Source organism: Xenopus laevis, chromosome 1L (assembly GCF_017654675.1).
Source record: "Xenopus laevis strain J_2021 chromosome 1L, Xenopus_laevis_v10.1, whole genome shotgun sequence".
NCBI lineage: Eukaryota > Metazoa > Chordata > Amphibia > Anura > Pipidae > Xenopus > Xenopus laevis.
The window spans coordinates 55417692-55431910 of record NC_054371.1 but is presented as its reverse complement, the minus strand read 5'-3'; the positions used below and the strand labels follow the sequence as shown (position 1 = coordinate 55431910).

The 14219-nt window shown below is 38.4% G+C and overlaps 1 protein-coding gene across 2 annotated transcripts in view; it reads right to left on the bottom strand.

Moving 5' to 3' along the window:
• fstl5.L (follistati like 5 L homeolog) overlaps window positions 1-14219 on the bottom strand; it is a 286103-nt gene that overhangs the window by 48245 nt on the left and 223639 nt on the right. The gene's annotated exons all lie outside the window — the stretch shown is intronic.

Sequence of the window (14219 nt, the reverse complement as noted above, 5' to 3'; positions counted from 1 at the left end):
GGAGCCCAACTAGGTTAAGACTGCAGCCTTGTAGGCATGCCTAATTCTATGTTATCTTTATGATTTATAAAGCACTCCTACAATGAGTTTGGACACCCTTTGGTCATTGAACACTGCCAACCCCAAGCTTTAAATCTTAAAAGAAGTACTTTATCGTCATATTAAAAGCATAATGTAATACAAATTTACACTGTGTATCAACATATATGCTAACTTGGGACTCATCTAAATATGAATCTATTTGGCAGGGTCTGGAATAGCCCAAACTGAGTGCCTTGCCAAATTGGATTTAAACCCTTAAAATTACATGACTTCAGACAATGTGACAATGGAAAGTGACAATTTTCCAAGCACTTCATTTTCCACTGGATTTCATATTGCATATGCAAATTAGGGCTATTTGGACAAATCCTTTGTGAAAAAAAAGGTTTTGGTGCATCCCTATTTAAAACATGGATGCAAAATAGAGAACAGAGCAGTTATGAGTTGCCATTTTTTATTAGTTTTTCATGTGACACATGTTGGTATTTAGCATGGTTATACAGGTATTGGATCTGTTATCCGTAAAATCCTAGAAAGTTCTGAATTACAGGAAGGCCATCTCCCATAGATGCCATTTTAAACAAATAATTACAATTTTTAAATGATTTCCTTTTTCTCTGTAATAATAAAACAGTATCTTAAACTTCGTTTTTTAATGTTTAAATGTTTTTTTGTAGGCTTATGGATATGGAGATCCAAATTACAGAAAGATCCCTTATCCGGAAAATGTAGGCTTAAGATATGGAGATCCAAATCACAGAAAGATCCCTTATCCGGAAAACATCCCAAGTCCAAAAATTCTGGGTAACCAGTCTGCCTGTATTTCCAACAATTGTTTCTATACACATATTACTCACTCACTCACACATATTACTCAGCGAACACTTCTTCCCCTGATACGGCTACATTCTTCACTCTGGATAAAAAAAAACCTCCAGCACAAGGTACAAACTGCAGAATCAGGGGTGCAGTCCAGCCCTTCCTTACTATTGTGCCTGCCCCTCTTAAACCAGCTTATTACACCTTTTTTGCACTTTGCATACTGCCTTAGAAATCATAAATGAACCCTGTTGTGTACTTAATATATTTTTTTGAATGCTACTGCACTATTATGTGAGTTGAGGTTTATTTTAGCATGGAACTCTGCTGTTTAAGACCTCAGGAAGAATGTTTTATTCAGGAGCCAATGGCAGAGTTCAGGAATATTTTATTGCACGTACTTCTAACATAATGTCTGGCAGTAATTTTTACCTTTGAACTGGTGATTTGTAACATTATATTCTATCAAGATGTTTTTATTTGTCTGCCCTGGAATTTTGGCATTATTTTGCAAAATAAAGATATAGATCTACCTTCAGATTGCATTTAAGTATAATATCATTCTTTCGGCAGATTTCAATGCATACTTTTACATTTAGTTCCATAAGTCTCACCTGGTATGTTTCTCTACAATGGCATACCCTGAAAAATGATCTATACCTCCCTATAGTTAGCGTAGGGTTTAAAATATACATTCACAACTTTCCCTTCAAACTTTAAATTTATTGAATACCTAAAGTATATTTTCAGTTTGCACTTGGCTAAACAAATGAATCATCTTGTTTTTAAACAGGTTTTTTTTTGCATAAAATGAATGGAACATTGTAATCAAAGTCTCTTAATCCCAGAGAAATACTGTAAATGTGAGTTCAGAAGAAAAGAAAAAAAAAGGTATTTGGAGGACACAGACAATTACTGGATAATACTGGGTAATTGAGATGGAGAGCAATGCTTCCTATTGTTCAATATAATTGACATAAGTGAATATCAAACAGAGGTAGCAACTCCAAGGTAAACTGAAATCATTCACTGATGAAGATGAATCTGGCAGAAGCAGTAGGAGTTGATTGGGTGGACACAGTTTTGTGCATGGGAGCTCAACCAGATGAAGGCTACAGTCTTGTAGTCATGCATGGCTGTGTGTTATCTTCATGCTTTATAAAGCATTTCTAGAATGTGCCTGGCCACCCATGGGTCATTGCCAACCTCAAGCTTTAAATCATTACTTTAAAGAAGCACTTATCATATAAAAAGCATTTTGCAATAAATATTTTCATTGGGTACTGTTCAAATGTATTTCAAGGACTGCAGTATTAAAATCTTAAAATTGGTCAATAAACATATAAAGCCATAAAAATACATTTTGCATACATTGAAGTTTTTCTGACATGCTTCCTGTATCAAAAGAACCATTTTAAGGCTCACTCACAGCGCAAAATAGATTCCTGAGAGACTCACGCTCCTCTCTTTTTAGAAAAAGTAGATTGCTGTTTTATTTTATCACCTGCCTGCTTGTGGAATATGCAAGTGAGTTATTTGAGCAAAAATGCATAATATGCAATATTTATCTAAAGAGTCGTTCAGAATAATACTTGTTATTTCCCTGGCGTTATTTAAATCTAAATCTCTCCAAGGAATGTTTGGGAAGCTACTGTTGTAATATATTCTAGTTCCGTTGTGTTTTTCTGCAATGCCCTGCCATTCTGTCATGTTAAGGAACAAAATGATGTACAATGTACAGGCAGAAATATATACAGAAAAAGACAGTAACGGCATACAACTAGCATTGGTTTTCACAGTCTACTAATTACCCAACAATTAGCATCAACTTAATTAGAAGGTAAAAATGACTGGAAAAAAATAGGATGCAGTAAAATGTCTTTATACTTGGAATGGTATTTTATAAACAATATTCGTATCTGTCTTAAGAATGAGTCATTGTTTCAGTAGAGTTAAGACTTGAGCTAAAGACAAAAAAAGATGGTGGATGACATTTTGTTCATTAAGCAAAGCCTGAAGCTCATTTGAATAATTTCAAGGTGTTTAGTAGCAGAGTAGCTAAGTTAAGGAGCAATATCACCACAAATTAATTACACATTTTTGATTACATCTGTCAAGGCTATAAATAAAAGAGCAATTGTGGGAAAAATCGGCACATAGTGACAGTGAAATGGTGTTATACAAAGAAGGAACAGAAAGGAGTAGCCACCATATACAGAGTGGGAGAAATGCAGAGATTAACAAATTATGATGCAAATGTTGGATAAAGAAAACATTATGGGGGTTGGGAGTCTGAGAAAGGTAGTGAAGGGGGTTGAGTTAGTGTTTATACAGAGAGGAAGAAATGGCCGTTGAAACAAAATGAAGGCATTTATTGCATACTGACACTTTGGAGCAGGAAATATACATATTATTCTGTAGATTTTATAGGGAACAATGTACTCCTATTGTAAAATATAAGGATATTTTAATGCACCGAGGAGTTCTGTGACTATACAAAGGCAAAAGGCCAAAGCCCATTTATATAAATTATAAATGCCCAATGCTTAAAGTTTACTTTTTTGGCTAGTTTTTTTTCGGAGGCAGTGTGCAATATAGGATACTATATGCAATTTTGGACCCAGTTTTCCATTATTTTTGTTACTCAGAATGCCATTTTCCCTCTATAATTTTAGTGTTATTACATCCATGAGTCAGAGCTGTTTTGAGTCACACAAGTCAGTTGGGATTACTTTGCTTGGAATTAAAAAATGATCTTGATTTTTCAGGTGCATGTGCACTAGGCATATTGACAACGCCCACTATGAGAACCCATGAACTGCCAATCCCTGCATTAATACTGTAGGTTCACTTTGTGGGCAGACGCACTAATGCTTTTTTTCTAATTCTGTATTACATACTTTCCCTACTAATTTATCTGCATTTAACTGCAAAACTTAAATTAATGCAAATTGCAGTCTATAGTAGGGATGTCGCGGACTGTTCTGCGGCGAACTTGTTCGCGCGAACATCGGCTGTTCGCGTCCGCCGCAAGTTCGCGAACGTCGCGCGACGTTCGCCAATAGGCGTTCGCGTCAAAATCGTTCGACCATTCGACCATTCGGTCGCTAAAATCGAACGATTTTCGTTCGAAAATCGTTCGATCGAACGATTAAAATCCTTCGATCGTTCGAATCGAACGATTTTCGGATGTTCGAAGTTCGCGAACTGTTCGCGAACTGTTCGCATTTTTTGCCGGTGTTCGCGAACGGCGTTCGCGAACACATTATCGGCGGTTCGCTACATCCCTAGTCTATAGGGTGACAGCAAACATAGATGCTAAATTGCACCAATAAACTGTACATTATACACTGTATATATTTTTATAATGGAACCTCAGTGCTATTTAAACTGCTGTATAATTAAGTTTTGTAAATTGTTGTGTGCATTTTGTATGGTGTGGACTGGTTACATAGGTTCAGAGGTTGCACACACACAGCCTAATGTGGGGATCTAAACTGTCTCTTGTTTCCCTTTATATAAGTCTATCAGAAATTAAAACTGAACATTCTGTAGATGTTAAAGTATCTCTACAAGCTTTGCAGTGTAGAATTACTCCATAAGGAACATATTTATGGTCCCCAACACCAGAGAGTGATTTCATGCTCTATTTTACAGGTATGGGATTCATTATCTGGAGACCCATTATCCAGAAAGCTCCCAATTACGGGATCTCCCATATACTCCATTTTAATCAAATAATAAAAACTGTTAGAAAAGATTTCCTTTTTCTCTACATTGTACTCGATCTCAACAAACATATAATTAATCCTTATCGGAGGCAGTACCTTCTAATTGGATTTAATTCATGTTTGAATGATTTTTAATAGATTTAAGCTATGATGATCCAAATTACAGAAAGATCCCTTATCTGGAAAACCCTGGGTCCCAAGCATTTTGGATAACAGGTCCCATACCTGAATTGCATAATTGTGTTATACTGTAAATACCAGCCCCCAGAACAGCTTATTGTAATATATCCTATATGCCATATGCTATTATATTTCAGTTTACCTGTGGTATTTTAACAGTATTATTAATGTTTTTGACAGACTGAGCAGTAACATTCACTTGGGCCTTATTTCTGATCATTTGATCTTCCCGAATAAGAGACGAAGAGAACGATGGAAGCAAATTAAGGCAAACATAATAAGCAGCTATAATATTTCTTCGGTTTGATGCCAGCAGAGAGGATTGAAGTGAAACAGCAAAGTCGATGCGCACAGGAAATGATATTTGCTGCTCTACTTTTAATAGATTGTAAAAAGAGAGTTATGTGACAGATAATCAAGTTAAAATATTGCCACTCTACCCGGGATGGGAAAGAACATGAACTTCCATTAGTGTTTCAGGACTACAGAAACAGAGGGATGTTGCAGGTAAAACTCCATAAAGGTTTACTCAGCAGCTTCAAGTAAGTGAAAGAGACAGAAAAGTCCAATTCCCCCCTCAGGCAGAGAAAACTGGAAACATACTGAATGCTATCTGATAATGAATGCTGTGGGGTTAGAAGACTTGCAAGTAGAATTATCCACTGGACAAATGAAAGATGTCATACCAGATTACTCCTTGAGGATAGAAGCAACCTTTGAGGCATTTTTTAATAAAGATGAAATGGGAACTTTGGTAGCTTCAATGGATTACTTTCATAACGCTACAATAACAAACTAGTTGAGACCGTGCTGGGCTGCAAAGCATTATCTTGAATTTTCAGTACTTATTTTCCTTTCTCCTCTGCCTCTATTCTCTTAATGTGCTACCATATTTCTTGTCATTACATTCATTCCACAAAGTAGTTGCATGTTACTAATGTTGCAAAGCATAATGTAAATATGTGTATATTTTTATGTGTATGTAACCCTACACATACTCGATAGGGATGTCGCGGACTGTTCTGCGGCGAACTTGTTCGCGCGAACATCGGCTGTTCGCGTCCGCCGCAAGTTCGCGAACGTCGCGCGACGTTCGCCAATAGGCGTTCGCGTCAAAATCGTTCGACCATTCGACCATTCGGTCGCTAAAATCGAACGATTTTCATTCGATTCGAACGAAAATCGTTCGATCGAACGATTAAAATCCTTCGATCGTTCGAATCGAACGATTTTCGGATGTTCGAAGTTCGCGAACTGTTCGCGAACTGTTCGCATTTTTTGCCGGTGTTCGCGAACGGCGTTCGCGAACACATTATCGGCGGTTCGCTACATCCCTAATACTCGAGGGTCGAAGTGGCAAACACTGGTGACAATTCGCCAGTGTTGCTGCCCGCAGGGACTTTGCAGATTTACTAACGGGCGCAGGCGCCACTTCACTAGTGAAAGACAAAGATGCTAGCGGTGATTCGCACTCTATCGCCAGACGATTTTTCACTCTGGCGAATGGATGTTACTCCGCAAATTCACTAAGGGGCCAATTCACTAACTTCGAGTGAAGTATTCGAAGTAAAAAAACTTTGAATATCGAAGTAATTTTTGGGCTACTTCGACCATCGAATGGGCTACTTCGACCTTCGACTATGACTACGACTTCGAATCGAAGGATTCGAAGTAAAAATCGTTCGACTATTCGACGATTCGATAGTCGAAGTACTGTCTCTTTAAAAAAAACTTCGACCCCCTAATTCGCCATCTAAAAGCTACCGAACTCAATGTTAGCTTATGGGGAAGGTCCCCATAGGCTTGGCTAACTTTTTTTGATCGAAGGATATTCCTTCGATCGTTGGATTTAAATCCTTCGAATCGTTCGTTTCGAAGGATTTAATCGTTCGTTTCGAAGGATTTAATCGTTCGATCGAAGGATTTAATCGTTCGATCGAAGGAATAATCCTTCGATCGTACAATCGCACTATTTGCACTAAATCCTTCAACTTCGATATTCAAAGTCGAAGGATTTCAATTCCCAGTCGAATATCGAGGGTTAATTAACCCTCGATATTCGACCCTTAGTGAATCAGCCCCTACAATGTGGATTTTACTGAACGTTACCTCTTTTGCCAGACTTGCCTTCCAGTGCAATGGAGTGCATAGATCTTCCTCAATCTTCAGTTACATACATCATATTTTCTGAATGGAAAAACTTCTAAATTCAAAAAACCCTGGCGTCTTTTCTTTTTTTCAGTATGATAGGCTTCAAAAGTCCTAAAAAAATATTTTTGTGTAACCAGTTTCCCCCATACATTTTCTAACATATGGAACATTATTTTAAAGTGGGCTCATGTGTAGGGCATTATAACAACTCTATTGAATTTGTTAAAGGAGAAGGAAAGCTACGGAGGCATTTTATTGCCAATAGATTAGCTGCAATAGTGCAAGCTAGAATGCTATATTTATTCTGTAGAATGTTTTACCATACCTGAGTAAAAAGCTCTAGAAACTCTCTGTTTGTGTAGGATAGGCAATATTAACATGGTGTGACATCACTTCCTGCCTGCCCTGGGCTCAGATTACAGTAGAAAAGGGAGGGGGTGGGGAAGAGGAGCAAACTGAGCATGCTCTTGCCCAGGGCAATGAGGTATAAGCTGAAAACAGGAAGTCTGATACAGAAGCCCATGTGTACACAATAGAAGGAAAGAAATGTAGTGTTTCTTTTGACAGGGGACTCAGAGCAGCATTACTTTGGGGGTTTACTGGTATATTTAGATGGACCTTTCTGATAAGGCTTACTTAGTTTTAACCTTTCCTTCTCCTTTAAGGTTCTCTGGACATGTCAACTTATCAGTGTAAATGTAATGTATTTGATACAACTTGTAACATAAAGACGTCAAATTTGCGCTAGGCAGAATTGAACACTATTTCATGTTTGCTTTGATGCTCGCATTGCCAAAGTAAGATTATCGACACATTCACCAGCGTCCGTCGGGCAGGACGAAACTTTGCATTTTAGTAAATTAGCATTGTCCCAGCTAATTTTTGGCTGGCGAAGTGTTGCAATGGGTGCTAAGCCATCACTCTCGACTTTTCGCCCTCGAGTTAATCTGTCCCTATAACTGAGAGGCACAAACAGGATTTCTGGATGCCAGGTGTTCTTGAACAATAAATATTTAACACACAAAACAAAAGACTCATGCAGTACCAATGACTGAGATTAGGTAAAGGGGTCACAACAATATACATCTACAGAGCATATTACACACTTACACTCATCTCTGAGGACAGACTTGGCAGAATCCCACGTCACCTTCATGACCCTTAAGTGGATCACCTCCAGTGGAACCTCCAGGGAAATCCTCTAACCAGATTCCATAGTGATGAGCAAAAAATTTTCCCGCGTTTTGCAGCAAAAATGAAGCCCATAGATTCCAATGGGTGAAAAAAAATTTGTTGCGTGCCTCGCGTGTCAAAAAACTTTAGAATAGAATTCAATGCATTTTGGTGAGTTTTGCTAATTTTTGGCGACGCAAAACGGGTCAGATTCGCCCATCACTATTGTCCACTATGATCCACTAAAAGGTAGTGTGGCCTGGGAGAGATACCTCTAATCTTTCCTCAGAACTGCTCAGAACTGCTCTTTCTAGATCAGCCTGTCTGCCTTCTACACATCTAAAGTGTACAATGGCACACATTGTTCTTCAGATTCTGTGTTGCAATTATATCACTTCCAAAACCATGGAACTCTGGAATTTAGTGACACATCCAGGCTACCAGTAATTCCAGGGATCCCTTGTGCCATACTTTTGCATGCTAAAAGTCAGCGGGTGTATTAACAAACATAAGTGTTAATTGGTTCAATTGCCAAATCAAGCAATTAGACATTTGTATTGGACAGTCTACTACTCTATAGAAGCATAACATGAAAGCAAAGACCTGATTGGTTACTATTTTCTTTCCTAAACAGCTTGGTACACAATAGAGCTAATTTCAGGGGCAATCCTAGGGCCTAGAGGCAGAACACCCGATACTGCTTCCCCTCTCCTGCTCCTTAAAATTTTAGCATCAGAGCAGGTCAAGAGGGATGGGGGCGCATCACAAATTCTTAGAGAGTTATTTTGCTCTTGGTATTATCAGAGTTGAATTTCCATTTCAAAAACTGGAAATTTGGCTCTTAAAGTTACCATTACCAGAGGTGGCTTTTTAACCGCCCCTGGTAACTAACTGCTCATTACTGCCTGATGCAAGGTTCTCACCTTTCTCATGGCAGGAGCGGCCCTGGCTAATATACTTTTCCTGGGATGCAAGTACTAATTTGCACAAAAGTGCACCTGTAAGTGGTCATCTAAAAAGCAGGGAATGCTACATTTTCCTGTTGCAGTATACATGCCACTCCTTAATATGTACATTTCAATGACATTAAAGTTAGGAGACGGGTAAGAAACGGGATACCTATGTTCCACCCACCACTCAGTAATACAGCGATGGCTAATACAATGAGGGGGGGGGGGGTAGCTGAAGGCAGTTGGCAAAGTAAAACTAATATACTCCAAGTTAATTGGATGCTAATGCTGTAATATGTGCCCTGGGCCATTCTAAAACAAATACTGTGGAATTTGTGGCTGTCATAAGTGCAAGTTGCAATGGTTACACCTGTAATTACAATAAAATCTCAATTTTACATACCCTGATTTTACCCAGTTTACCCAGTTTTCCCACATTTTACATAGTTTCTTTGTGGTACCACCAATGCATTTTAAATAAAGGAAAGCCCTGGGGCTATAACCTCAGGGGCTGCATGAAAGGGGCCCAAATGAGCAGCAGACAGATTGCACTATTTTATGTTCAGAGATTGGCAGAATCAGATGCAGCTGTGATTGGGTGAGAAGGAATAAGTTGGGGGAGGAGAAACACAGGGATGTAATGTCAGGGGAATAAGCAGTTCACTTCCTTATATTCTGAGCAGGTAGAAACATGCCACCCCACCCCCATTTTTTGCGAAAATGTCAGGAGCTTTTTCTTCATGTTATTATTTTTTCTTCATGTGGAGGTGTTCCCGTATACACAGTTATGTTGTGGATTGGTATGGTTATACAATATTAACATGAGAGTCTGCATTGTATAATTCATGTTAAATAAATGTCAAATGCTTGATTTAGGGAATTTTTTCCCCCTCTTGAGGCATAATTGGCACTGGCTTCAGATTGGGTTTTCTGCCTTCCTCAGAATAAAAACAGTGGATATATGATACTGTATTTTAAGTTTTATTTGTCACAGCAGTGCTAGGACCTTGCCAGAGTACTGCACAGGAAACTTTAGAAGAGGGGAAAAAGGAGGCTACTACTGCTTGTGCTAGATGACAGCCTGCTTGGATTTCCTGTAGATTCAAGAGCAGCAGCAGGGCTGCTGAACTTCTCTCATAGTGGCAGATGCAGCTCCTGCTGGTAGCAGAGTTTGGGGCCACCCTCTCTGTAGGTAGAGGCAGCCTAATACTCAGTGGTGAATATAATGACATAGTGCTGATCTCAAGTCTTCACTGAGGAACAGCAGAACATAATAGTGATCTCTTATGGATTAGTCTGACAAGGTCCTATTTATTTGATGTAAATAAATAAATGGCTCCTGGTGTTTCATTAAGGTATGTAATAATGGGGCTCAGTGGGATTGCTGAAGGCGCCGGGTCTATGAGGAGTCCCTTGTCATGTTTACACAGATATTACATAAAAATCTTGTCCTAATGTTCCCAAAATTGTTGCTTGTCCTCTTTGACTGTTATTATAAGTGAAATAAAGAGGTTTAACATACTAACCAGATGTATGTATTGCCACGGTTCTGATCTTTACTTGATTGAAAAGGTTGAAAAAAAACTAATCACTGATTGGTTGCTATAGGTTACTGCCCAGGTGCAAATTTACCCATTGTTTATAAATAAGCCCCAGAAAATACTGTAAAACTAACTCCTGTGCGTATATCATTTGAGTAGTTAAATTTCAACACATTTCCCTGATTTCACATTTTCCCAGATTTTTTCCTGGTCCCCTGAAAAGTGTAAAATAAGGGGTCTGCTGTATCCTAAAATTCTGGGAGAAAATGTTGCTTTATGGGTAAAAATAACTTTGATTTACATTGAAGTCTAATATGCATGGAATGGAATTATGTGGCACATAAAGACCATAAAAAATAGTTTATGTTGTATATATTTTTATGGCTCACATGATCCTTGCGAACACAACTCACTGGTACTTATTTATCAACATTAGGCTAATATGCACCTTGGCAGTAACTCATAGCAACCAATCAGAGATGATCTTGTTTCAAGCAGCTGCAGGTAGAGCAATGAAACAAACAAAAAAAAAGATTGGTTGCCATAGATTTATGCCCAGGTGAAAATGTGGCCAGTGTTGATAAGTGATCCCCACTGTGATATGTGTCACAGAAGCACCTAAAAAAATTAACTCCACAAAGCCATATCTTTTGAAAAACAGTATTTGAGGAATACAGAACAGTATGTGTTTCAGTACACAAAATACTAAACTGAAAGTCTTTATTAAATTTGTGATTCTTACAGATTGCATAGAATTGACACAAGATTGGTACTTTGCAGCATCTTATTTCTCACATTTCTTGCATAAAAAGAAAAATCGTTCTTAGAGTAATTATGATACTGAGTGATAAGACCTTTTGCTTGACTGTACCTGTTGCTTGCAGGCAATTCCCAATCAAAGTGAATAGGGGGTAGAGTTTATGTATCCCCCCCCCCATCTACAGAGCTAGAAAAGACTCAGGCATCAAAATGCCATAAATATAAATGCCATGGGTTTTCTAAATTGTTTGACACCTCATATGACAATGATTACTCAAATCAAGTGACACACTGACACTATGAAATATAAATAATGCATACAAATTTTCATAACTGACACTTCAGCCCATGCAAACAAAAACACCCTGCCTGCTTTTTTTATGCATGGCAGTAAACCAATAATAGTAAGGTAGTGACTTCAAAATATAAGCATACAAGTATGGGATCCATTATCCAGACAATTCTGAATTACAGATACATGTTATCAACAGGCCTTTGAGTACTAACTTCAAGAAATTGGTAATTACATAACACAATTAAAAAACAACAAATAACAACCTACCGTCACGTTCGGCACCCTAAATCCAGAACCAGTGCTAGGCTCCCTGGTTCTGCCTAAAACAGTCACTTTCAGTTCGGGAGGAGCCCTCCGCTAATTGGATGTCGCCTGGCAGTGAGCCAAGCAAAGGTTCTGGACTAGCAAATGGGCACGATCATTTTACCAAGGATACTGGATGGAAAACAGGCCAAACAGACAAGAGATATCAGGCAGGCCAGGCCAGCACAAGCAGCATTGAAAAATAATAAGACAGACTGGGTTGGTTCAGGCAGAGTTCAAGGAATGGTCAGACAGGCTAGTATCAGGATTAGAGCACGTAGAATAGTCAGCAGGCAGGCAAGGGTCAGATTGGAGATTTCAGAATAAAGGGAAGGCAAGGGTCAATAACCGTATGATCAATCAGGATTCACTAAGAATAAGAGCCCAGGAAACTAGCAAATAGAACCTAACAATGGGCAATGAGTTTACATACAAAGCCCCTCTAAATACTTTGAATTTCGCTCCATTGCGCAATGACATCATCACACCAGAGCATAAAACCAGGAAGTGTGCACCCCGCACGCTGAATGAGAGCCAGCACAGAAAGGGAAAAGATGCATGTGGTGGGCAACCCCGCCAGAGGCGCGGTGGGTGTCCCTTCCGGTCACTAGACCACCAGGGTAACTTATAGTTACACCTACATTGTCATTATATTATCACATATTAGGAACAATATTATTTCTTACTCAAGAATTTAGTGAATAAAAGAGTATCAGGGTAGTTTTGAAACTGGAGCAGAATTTCATGCAATAGCTTAGAGCTAAGGGTCTTCCTTTATACTTAATAAAACATGGAAACAGATAAGCCTACTAAACCCATTAGGAGACTGACAATGTTTCTACCAACAAACTTTCATTTGTTCAAAACCAAAATACAATGCAAGGTGCATAGTCTCAGTTAATATTCAGCTTTTTAAACTTAACATATGACCCTGACACAAGTTACAAAAACAGTTAACCAATAGTGATTAGCAAAGTGCATCACCAAAATGCATTAAAATGCATTGAAGTCAATGTGCATTTTCTGTAATAACTTTTTTGCAATTTCTTTCATTCTCACACAAATACAATGGAATTCATGGGTATTTTTTGAAGTGAATGTTTTTGTGCAAAATACATTGGGAATTATTGGTGTTTTGTCATCACAAAATGTTCCGACGGTTTTATGAAAATATTTGCCAATCCATTCCTGGTGAAAATGTTTGCTCATCACTATTAACCCAGATCAAAAAATATAAAGGGCATAATTCTGCCTAAAGAACTGTGTGTGGTTATGTGTATGTTTATGTGTATGTATACATGTAGTGGATTTAATGCTTGCTTTCGACAACAGATATGAACAAATAACCTAAAATTTTGTGTTATTGTACAGTGTTTGTGTAAGCATTCATAAAATACCAATGTATTAAAGCAAAACTATACCCCAAACAGTGTAGGTCTCTGTAAAAATATATTGCATAAGATAGCTCATATGTGAAATTCTGCTTCATGTAAATAAAACATTTTCATAAAAATATACTTTTTAAGTATTATGTGCCATTGGGTAATCCTAAATAGAAAATTGCCATTTTAAGAACTAAGGGCCACCCCTGGGATCCTACGATTCCCGAAGCACAACAACCCATACATAATAGGGCACATGAGTAGCGATGAGCAAATATTTTTGCCAGGCATGGATTCACGACAAAATTATGCACTTTGGCATTTACAAAAATGTCACTATAAGAAATTTTTTTGCAGAGACAAATAAGTTGCCACAATAAAAAATACCCATTGACTTTGATGCATTTGCAGTATGAAAAAATTGTTGCCCGTGTAAAAAATCGTTACACCTAAAAAATGTTGATGCCTATTGACTTGACAATGCGTTTTGCGAAGTCGCTCATCACTACACATGAGCCAATTACTGGACAAAGTTCTGTCTTTTGCTTCCACATCAGAGCTGCAGTATTTCTGGTCAGGTGATCTTAAAGAACACACAGACCATCAAAAAATGGTGATTCAAGGTAAGAGGTGTAAAAGAGCAATATTTACTAGCAGTGCAACATGAATACTTCTCTTAGGGGCAAATTCACTAAGCGCCGAAGCACCGAACACTAGCGTCAATTCGCTAGCGTTGGGCATTTTCGTTACTTCGCAAATTCACTTACTTCGCACCCTTACGCCTGGCGAATTTTCGCTACGGACGTAACTACGCAAATTCACTAACGCGCGCAGTGTACTGAACGCTACCTTTTACGCTAGACTTCCTTCGCCACCTCAGACCAGGCGAAGCA